The 9,675-nt window shown below is 29.5% G+C and overlaps 1 long non-coding RNA gene across 2 annotated transcripts; it reads left to right on the forward strand.

Moving 5' to 3' along the window:
- The first annotated feature begins 1,480 nt into the window (after nucleotides 1–1,480).
- LOC131646431 (uncharacterized) lies at nucleotides 1,481–4,053 on the forward strand. 2 transcript variants are annotated; one of them, XR_009297486.1, is made up of 7 exons: nucleotides 1,481–2,205; nucleotides 2,303–2,372; nucleotides 2,479–2,555; nucleotides 2,682–2,730; nucleotides 2,822–3,478; nucleotides 3,604–3,674; nucleotides 3,796–4,053. It is a non-coding gene; the product is annotated as an uncharacterized LOC131646431 (long non-coding RNA). The 2 variants fall into 2 exon arrangements; XR_009297485.1 differs by having other exon boundaries at nucleotides 1,481–2,372.
- Nucleotides 4,054–9,675: the final 5,622 nt, after the last annotated feature.

Consider the following 9,675-nt stretch of genomic DNA (forward strand, 5'->3'; position numbering starts at 1 on the left):
AAAAGGATTCAAGCCAATTTTATTAACCTAATTTGTATTACTATAAGTAGGGAACTCATTCAGATGCATAGGGGACGAAATTCTGCAGTATAGAACCCTAACCAAGTCCATAAAGTTGAAGAAAAATTCAAAATCGTTTTGGCTTTTGCAGCTTGATTCAAAGGGATTTGAAGGATCAAACACGTTCTTGGAAGTACCCTGATGCTGTTCCCATCATTCTCCAAGTTTGAATCACTCAGAATCATCCACAATTAGCCGCGGTTTGCACACACTTGAACTCAATCTCGTTTTCAATGATCCATGATGCATAAATAGATTTTGATCATATAATCTTGTTTGTTATGATGCAATGAACGTTTCTGGGCGGTTAATTCATCGTTTGCGTGTCTATATCATAAACTGCCATTACCGGATCCTAGGGTTTCGTTTTTAGATTTTTTCGTTACAGGTGAAATTGGTCCATATTAAGGCCATGGTTGAGTTCGTATGGATGAACCGAGTCTAACCATGGTCTCGTCTTGAGTTTTCGTTGCATATTTGTGTTGTTAGTATGTTGCAGGTACTATGGTGACGCCAAGAACCGTCGCTATAGGTTCATGGTCTAAAACTACGGTTGGAGCTTGAAGATGATCATGTGGCAGCACGCCATTGGTCAATCAACTACCTAACTAAGAATGAAACATACCACCAAAAACCCTAAATTATCCTTAATGACAAAAATAATTACCTTACAAAAAGCCCTTTATTGTAATTTGCTAAATCAAAATGTATTCCCACCAATTACATTTCTCCATTCCTCCAAGTGCCACACATATTTCCCATTTTTTCCTTTCTCCATCCATCTCATTTGAAAAGACCTATTTTCCCTCACTTTTCTCTTTCTTCCTCATCCTCTTTCCCGAAACCCTACCTTCCTCCATTCTCACACACCCACTTTTCCCTCACTCTTTCCTCTCTTTCTCGTCTCTTTCACTTCCTCTTTCTCCCGCAGTATCCTCTCTATCTACACTACATTCTCTCTTCATCTCTTTTCTTCTCTCCTTCTTGTAACCCTATAGTCCGCCACAGAGCTCAAGTCGTGGCTTCAAGTTAAAATAGGGAAGTTTCTTAAATTGTTGTTAATGTAAGTTTTGTTCTGGTTTCATTTTTAATGAAAGCTTAGATTTTTATCTCAAATCCATGAAGAACTTTGTCATCTTCTTCACATGAACTGTCGAATCTGTTTATGTTTCAATATCACTCTGTTGGTTATTTTTACTAGATTCATGTTTTTGTTTGTTATTTTTACTAGATCCATGAGTTTGATTTATTCTTTCCCCTCTCTCACTTTTTATTGCAATTTGGGTTGAATTTTTTTAGGGTTTCCCAAAAGCTTATGGAAATGAAGTGCACAGTTGAAGAGATAGAACAAATGAATTTTTAATGTTGGGAGCTGGAGGAATTGATACAGAAAAAGTAAGTCAAAGTTTAGATACCCTTATCTGCCTGTGTTGTGTGCTTCTGTTTCTAAAATTTTGGATTCTGAATTTTGATAAATCATTTTTTACAGGTGCTAATATACGGTTTCAGCCACATACTACTCTTGTCTTAGTTTAATACCTGATTCTTAAGTGTATACATTTGTAATACATGGTCTGATAGTATGAATTTTTCAATGCAGAGCTGAATGTGATTCTTCAATGCAGTTATTACATGTCTATAGTAAATCTTATGGAAAGCTGAATGCGACAGAAACAGGTATTCATACTAAATACTCTTTAGTTTAGTTACTTTTTCAAATACAAGTTTAGTTCCTTTTTATAATTATGTTTTATATGCTGCCTAGCTCTAAATATATGAGATACTGAGTTTGTGACGCTAAGAGAATTTTTTACTTTTATAGATTCCAAGAGGTTGATTTGTCGTAGAGTCTCTGATGCATTTGTTAAGAGTGATAGAAGGATTTAGTATGAATACATTAGGCTATTAAAATTAATGATAACATACTACATTTTTTAGAATTCAAAGAATTTACTTGTTTTTAATGGTGAGAAGACCTGTAGTCTTAGATCATGATAAACTATTCTTGTGATATCATAATAGGCTCTGCAGCCGACGATATATGGATGATGGAAAAATGGAAGTATGCTTATTCTTTTTCCATTTATTTCATTATGTTGATGGGAAATTTCATTTCATTCTAATGCAATTGATTGAATCCTTACGGTACTCTTCCTTCTTGAAGACTTCAATTGATGTGTTACAACTTACAAGTATATGTGGGACAATTTAGTTACTGATAACTTTCTTTTACTTATTTTAGCTTAAACCCTTAAAGTATTCTATGTGAAGATCTTAAAGTCCTAAGTGCTGACTCAGAATTTTCTACTTTGGTAAGTAGAAGAGAATGAGTTGCTACCACTTGTCTATTGTCATTGAATTCTTTTTTGTTTCCGAAATTAACATAATTATATGGTTGATTGATGTTATTGCAAGCAGACCCTTGATGATGTGGTGAGATATTACAGAAATACATATACGATGTTGTCCCCAGTTAACGATAAGCTTTTATTGAGGTATGCTCAGAGTTTTCACTTCAAAATAGTTTTTTTTAATCATAAGTCTTCTTTAGATACACTATTTTTTCATGAATTTAAAATTTGAATTTGAAAAGAGACATGGTTTTGTTTGCTTTATGTCAGATATGAGTATCCTTTCTTTGCGAAGATAAATTTGGATCGGTTTTTTTAGGTATGCTATTTGACATTTAATCTACCATGAAGCCACATACATTTTTCTCTAGACCACCTGAAGAAATTGACGTATCCTTACTCTGATGCAGGAAACTGAAGAGTTTGATGATGAAAATGCTTTATCAATAGTGAGAACAAATTCTCAAGTAGGCACTTTGGCATCAGATTTCCCATCCACATCATATATAGGAAAGATTATAGAGATCCAAAAACAACACATCAGGCATTCTCTATGATTTTTTATATTGGTTTTGTAGGTTATGATAATTGGATGGAACAATGTCCAATGGATATGTGCAGACAGACACTCATGTGTCTGTATTGGTTTTGTAGTTTCATTATTTTGAATTAAATTTGGGATTGTATTGATTGCAGGGTGTTATAGTGTTGTCGGAGCTCAACCGACAATGGGAATTGTTGCAAAAGATAATAAGGTTATAGTGTTGTGGGAGCTCAACCAACAATGGAGATTTTTGGTGATCCTATGGTGATTCCAGGACTAGAAAAGATAATAAGTTTAATAGTTATATTGGATTAAGAGTTCTTCTATGCGTAAATGCTGCTACTGTTCGTCTTTACTGTGAAAGACTCTACTATATTCTTTGCATAATATGCTTGGCGGACTAACACTGGTTTTATATGCAGGGAACGTCACACTCATTGCATTGCCACTTGAACTGAAAACTACTTACAACACTTTGTACATATCTCTAATTTAGATTTCACCCTTGATTTTTGGTTTAACGGTCGGTATATTATCTGTTTCCTTCTGATTGTATTTTATTTGTTGCACACTTTCAGATAGAGTTTTTTTTATATATAACAGACTTTTAATAGTTTTTTTTAACTCTGCATGATGTTCTGAATTTAGTACTTAGTACTTTCCAAATTAGAGACATGTATATACAAAAAGGTAGAGCAATGGACGGGCAATTGAGAAAAGTAAGATTACTTTTCTAATCATTGGAAAGGTTTCTAAAAGCTAGATGTTTATTTTGAATTTTCTTTAATTATTGGAACTGGTTTTCACCTTGAACTGATTATTTGATACTATTTTGCGCAGCTTGATATTATGTTGGGAAAGGTTAAGACTGTTGATCAAAGCACTGATGGTTCAGCAGAGTAGGAGAAATAATAGATGGTGAAACTTGACTGCTTGTAGAGTATGTTGTAATAAAGTAATTTGCGGATTTCAGCTTTCGGTTCAAGACTATTGCAATTTCAATCTTGTAAACAATGTATTCCTATATAAACGTACATTCTCATGGTTCATGATTTTAGTGTAAAAAGCTTTTGGAGTTAATAAATGTCCTGCAATAAATCTCGACTATTAGTAACAACCGTTATGTTGATAGAATCCCAATCTTTTCGTTGAATTAGAAAATACTTCATCAATCAAGTAATGCTTTTGTTGCTTGGTAGACATTACATGTTATACTGTCAATCATTATTAAGTTACTTAGTTCCAAATTGAAAATATTTATCTTAGTTCCATTCATTCCTAACTTTATAGTAAATTGACAATAGTGTAAGACACTGAATTAATTGTATATAAGTACATGTACTAATTGTTTAGTGTTTTTTTAGTCTTGATAAACTAACTTTACAAATCTAATAAACTAATTTTGCGTCTTGATCCTCCATTTTTGCAGAATTGTCTGGATCCATTTTTGTATTTTCTTGTCGATCTTGGGTAGTTAAGAACATGGGAATAGCCATTTTCAGTCTGACCAGGGTGATACATGATAATCACTTGAGACGCAAACCATTCACAACCTTCTTCAAATATGATGAACCTTCCTTCAATTGAACGTAGTTGCATCCATCTGCTAAATATTAAAGATAATGAGTAATCGGATAATGAGTGTAATCAATATGTAAACTAAATTGTGTAAAATAAAAACAAAGCAGCAAATTTGAAATCAGAGATTTTGTCTTGAGTGAGAAAGTTCCGCAAAAACCCTAAGAACAAGAAGCCTAACAGACTAGAAAAGAGAATCGCAACTTGTATGATGGCGGCTATGGCGCGAAGTTGATTATAAATGAAATCAAAAAGATTTACCTTGAGAAAGCTGCGCCCAAATCCTAAGAATAAGTAACAGAATGAATTAAAGAAGATAATCGCAACTTGAACAATCACGACAATGGCGAAAAATGGTGGAGTGAGATAGCGACATCGGCGGAAATGGTGGAGGAACCGAACATCGAAGAAGATAATAAATAGAGAAACCTAAAAGTACTGAAATAGATATGGAACTTATGTGTTTTGTTGAAAATAAAAAAGAAAAGCCACTTGACATTGTTTAAAGCTTTTGATCGATCGAACGGTCCATAATAACTGAAAGGCCTGATCCATCATTTGCTGGTTATCACTGATTATCTGTCAAATTTATTAAAAATATAATTATGATTCATAATTTTTTTTTCCATTTTTCGACGAAAAAGATGTACATTAATTAAAAATGTTTATTTTATGAATAATTATGATTCATATTTTTTTTCCATTTTTCCACTGTACATATGAAAATAGATATTTAAATGATAATCATATTAAAAAATATTGTACCTCATTTAAATACACAGTAAATTAATAAATATTTTTATAAAATATTAAATGCTAACTGCTTTAAATATTATTATTAAAAATATCAGTTTAAATACTCTGAGATTGAATTTCAATATATTTGTTAGTTTTTCGAGATTGGCATCTTATTAATGCAATATAAACTCTTATTAATTTACAATAAATATCAATAATAACCTTTTTTTTCTTCTTCTTTATTGTTATTGAGTAATGCAATATATTTGGCCTTAGTGGTGCATTGATTTTTAGAATGTTTTTTTTATTGTTGTTAGGTAATGCAATATATTTGGCCTTCTTCCCAAAAAAACAATATTTGGTCTTAGCGGTGCATTAACTTCTTGAATGTTTTTTCTTTTGAAGTAAAGTTTTATTGTATGCTTATAGAAAAGGTTTTAATTTATATTTGATGAATTATTTTTTTAAAATTGGTGATCAAGTATTTCTAAATATATGCAACAACAATTGTTTATATTATTATTATTATTATTATTATTATTATTATTATTATTATTATTATTATTATTATTATTATTATTATTATTATTATTATAATAGTTTAATATATGTAATAAATTATTATCAATTTTCATTTATATTAAATTATTTAAATTACCAATAAACTTTCTCTAAGAGGTTTTACTTGTATTTAAAATAAATGAATATTGGATTGACGAGAAAGTATAACATTTTATTGTTTTGAGATGAAAAAATTATCAGAAGTATAAGATGAAAAAGATTAAGAGAAATATGGGATGAACTTTCTCATTTCAGGGTTCACGATCACTACAATATATATATATATATATTATTGAAGTCACCATGCTTAATTTTTTATTATCAATCATATTCAAGAAAGTATTTGTAAATATTTATGGTTATTAATCATATTAAATTTATCATATTGGTGATATGCTACAAATTTATTTTTAAATATTTGTAGTTATTAATGATTTTATAATAATAATTATATATCAGTAACATCCAAGCCGATCTAAGATACTGAATTTTATCATTGAAACTCACTATTTTTAGTGGTCACTATCACCATAATACTTTTATGTTAATTTTATAACTGAAACTAACTATTTTTACAAGTCACTATCACCATAATACATTTTTTATGTGAATTTTATCAATGAAACAAACTTTTTTTTACGGGTCACTATCACCATAATACCTTTCTTATGTGAATTTTATCACTGAAACTCACTACTTTCACAGGTCGCTATCACCATAATACCCTTTTGCCTATTGTATTTTCATTTTTTTTAAATAGCTACAATATATAGTTTCATTACATCTATATTATGTTTTATTAATCTTAATTTAACATTTCTCATTCGAGTTTTCAAACTTATTTGGTTTTTTGTTTACCCACCTCCCTATGGGGGTCACCCCAGCGAAAAACCCATTTTACTCCGCTTCGGAAATGCATTTCCGAAATATTTTTTTTTCTAAATTTTTTCAGACTTCGGAAGTGCATTTCCGAAAAAATCCCAAAAATTGGGATTTTGATTAATTCGGAGATGCATCTCCGAAAAAACAAAAAAAAATCTAAAAATTCCAAAAATTAATTTTAGGATATTAATTAATTCATATATCATTAATTTAATATAATTTATGAGTAATGAATAATAAAAATTATATATTTTGATATAATTTATGAGTTATGAATAATAATAATTTTTTATTTCTATTTTGATTCATATTTTAAAATTTAAAATAATTTTAATTAAAATGATTAAAATAATTTCACTTACAAATAAGTAATAATTTTTTACTTATATATTTATATATTTATAATAATTATTATGTATTTAAAAAAAAATAAAAATAGTGTTTTAATTTATATATTTATATAATTAATAATTATTATATATTTATAAAAATTATTATATATTTATATAATAATTATTATTATATTTAAATATAATAATTATATATTTATAAAGATTATTTATATATTTATATAATTTTAATTTATATATTTATATAATTATAATTATTATTATATATTTAAAAAAATAAGTGTTTTAATTTAATATAATTATTATATATTTTTATATTATATATTTATATATTTCTATTCTGATTCATAATTAAAAATGAGTTACAATTTTTTATTTAGTTTAAAAAAAGATTTGGTCTTAATTTTAATGAATAAATTTTCTATTTAATTATATATAATTCAAAACTTACTTAAGAAATTAAAATGTTTTTTATTTATATAAGTTAGTAAAGTAATTTTTAATTTTAAAATTGTTTAGGAAATTTTGATTCACCTTGATTTTATTGATTCTCCTTCATTTTATTGATTCACCTTGATTTTATACCTATTAATTGTATTGATTCATCTTGATTTTAATTTTTTTTATAATTATTGAATTCTTTCGGACCGAAACATTCAAAGACCAATTTGGTCTTGAAATATTTCGGATATGCATCTCCGAACACACCCCCTCTCCCAAAAAGGGGTGTTTTCGGAAATGCATCTCCGAAAACTAAAAAAAAGGTGTTTTCGGAAATGCATCTCCGAAAACACCTTTTTTTTCGTGTTTTCGGAAGTGCACTTCCGAAATCACCCTTTTTTTCAGAAAAAAATAATTTCGGAGATGCATTTCTGAAATATAGGGGCATTCTGGAAATTTCACCAGGGGTGGCCAAGAAGGTTAGGAGGTCTGTTAAGAAATTTCCACTTATTTTTATGCGTTGGTAATATATTATTCATCTTAAGATATGAATTACCCGTGCGGACGCACGGGTCTTCTACTAGTTTCAAATAAAAGTGGCGCGCTGAATGTTGGGGATGCTGAGTGATCTGGTGCTCCTCGTCCGCAGGCACATGCGTACACCTCGTTACAATGTCCATCTGATCATCTACGCATTAGATCCAACGCGTGAGAAAGCGCGGTCCACCATACACTCCTAAGCCTCGCCACACTGGATCAATTTCGCTAAGTTTCTTTTTCTTTTTATTTTTTTTATTTAATTCAGTTTTATTATTTATTTTTTATTACTATTTTATTTATTTTTGTATCCAAATTCTTTTCTTTTTTTTATCCCTTTTACATAACAATAAAAATATTTTTCTTACTTAATTAAAATTAAGTTTTTTATTTTTATTAGATAATTAACTTGAATTAGAATAATTAGGTAATTAATTTAATTTAGTTGTTAATAAAAATGTTTAATTATTTGATTAGGTCAATATTTTTATTAATTGATTAAATTAATAGGGTTAGATAATCGAAAACATACTTTTGCCAATTTAATTAATTAGGTTGAAAACCAATAATTAATTAATTTAGTTTTTATTTTATTGTATTAACCATGGTTAACTTGTGCTCTAATCAGGTTTGCGAGGTTTGTAATTAGATCACTCATGCACTAAAATTTCTCTTCTTTGTGTCTGACTTTTCAGGGTTAACCAAGATCCTCCGACTACGCGCCATACCAGATCGAAAAGCTAAGTCTTTAAATTTTTTTATTTAATTTAGTATCATTTTAATTTTATTTTTTTCCTTATGGATTAAATTAGGGTTCGCTTCAACCGCTAATGAATTTGTAATGCACTCACCCTTGTTTTTTTTCCTTCATTAATTTTCAGGGTTATCAACCGATTAAAGCTCAAACCTTCGGTAACCCTAAAACTCATTCTCCTTTAATTTCTCCGATATTATTACTTGTGTTTAACCTATTATTTTATTGGGTTATCTTATTGCTTTTTCCCCTTCCCCATGGCTATATATTTTGTAACTGCTCCTGGTTTGTATTGTTTGGCATTGAGGGCACTTAAACTATTATGCTTTATATTATAAATGCGCGGTTAGTAATTTAGGGCGTGAAAACCTCGAACTGAATTTAGAATAATTAATTACAAGATAATTATCTGAATTGAATCACGTGATTGTGCACCCACACACCTTTCATGGTAACCCCTCTTGTTGCCTGTTGCCTATTGCCTTGTTGCCTTTTCAGTACAGAATAGTCAAGTCCCTCGATTCGGAGGATACCTAAAGCAAATTTTGCCCTCAGTTCATTCATCATCAAATTTGTCCCTCGAAGTTGCCTTGGTAAAATGATGATTTGTCCCCATTGCTAAGGTATCCTCGCCTGTTGCCTAAAAATGACTATTATATCCTTCCCTTAGACTACCTTCCCTCTTTATGGCAAGGGACAGTCTTATGGCGAACGATAACTCGATGACCCTTCAACATCCAATGAAAGGACTTCCTACCCTCTTTATGGTATGGATAGCCCTTTCAAACTGAAAAGCTAAAATAACGATTTTTCAAACTTAGGGCAGGTAACTTTTAATTGCTTGCTCAATTCAAATTCAAAATCTTTGTTCTCACTTAT

Source organism: Vicia villosa, linkage group LG2 (genome assembly GCF_029867415.1).
Source record: "Vicia villosa cultivar HV-30 ecotype Madison, WI linkage group LG2, Vvil1.0, whole genome shotgun sequence".
Taxonomy (NCBI): domain Eukaryota; kingdom Viridiplantae; phylum Streptophyta; class Magnoliopsida; order Fabales; family Fabaceae; genus Vicia; species Vicia villosa.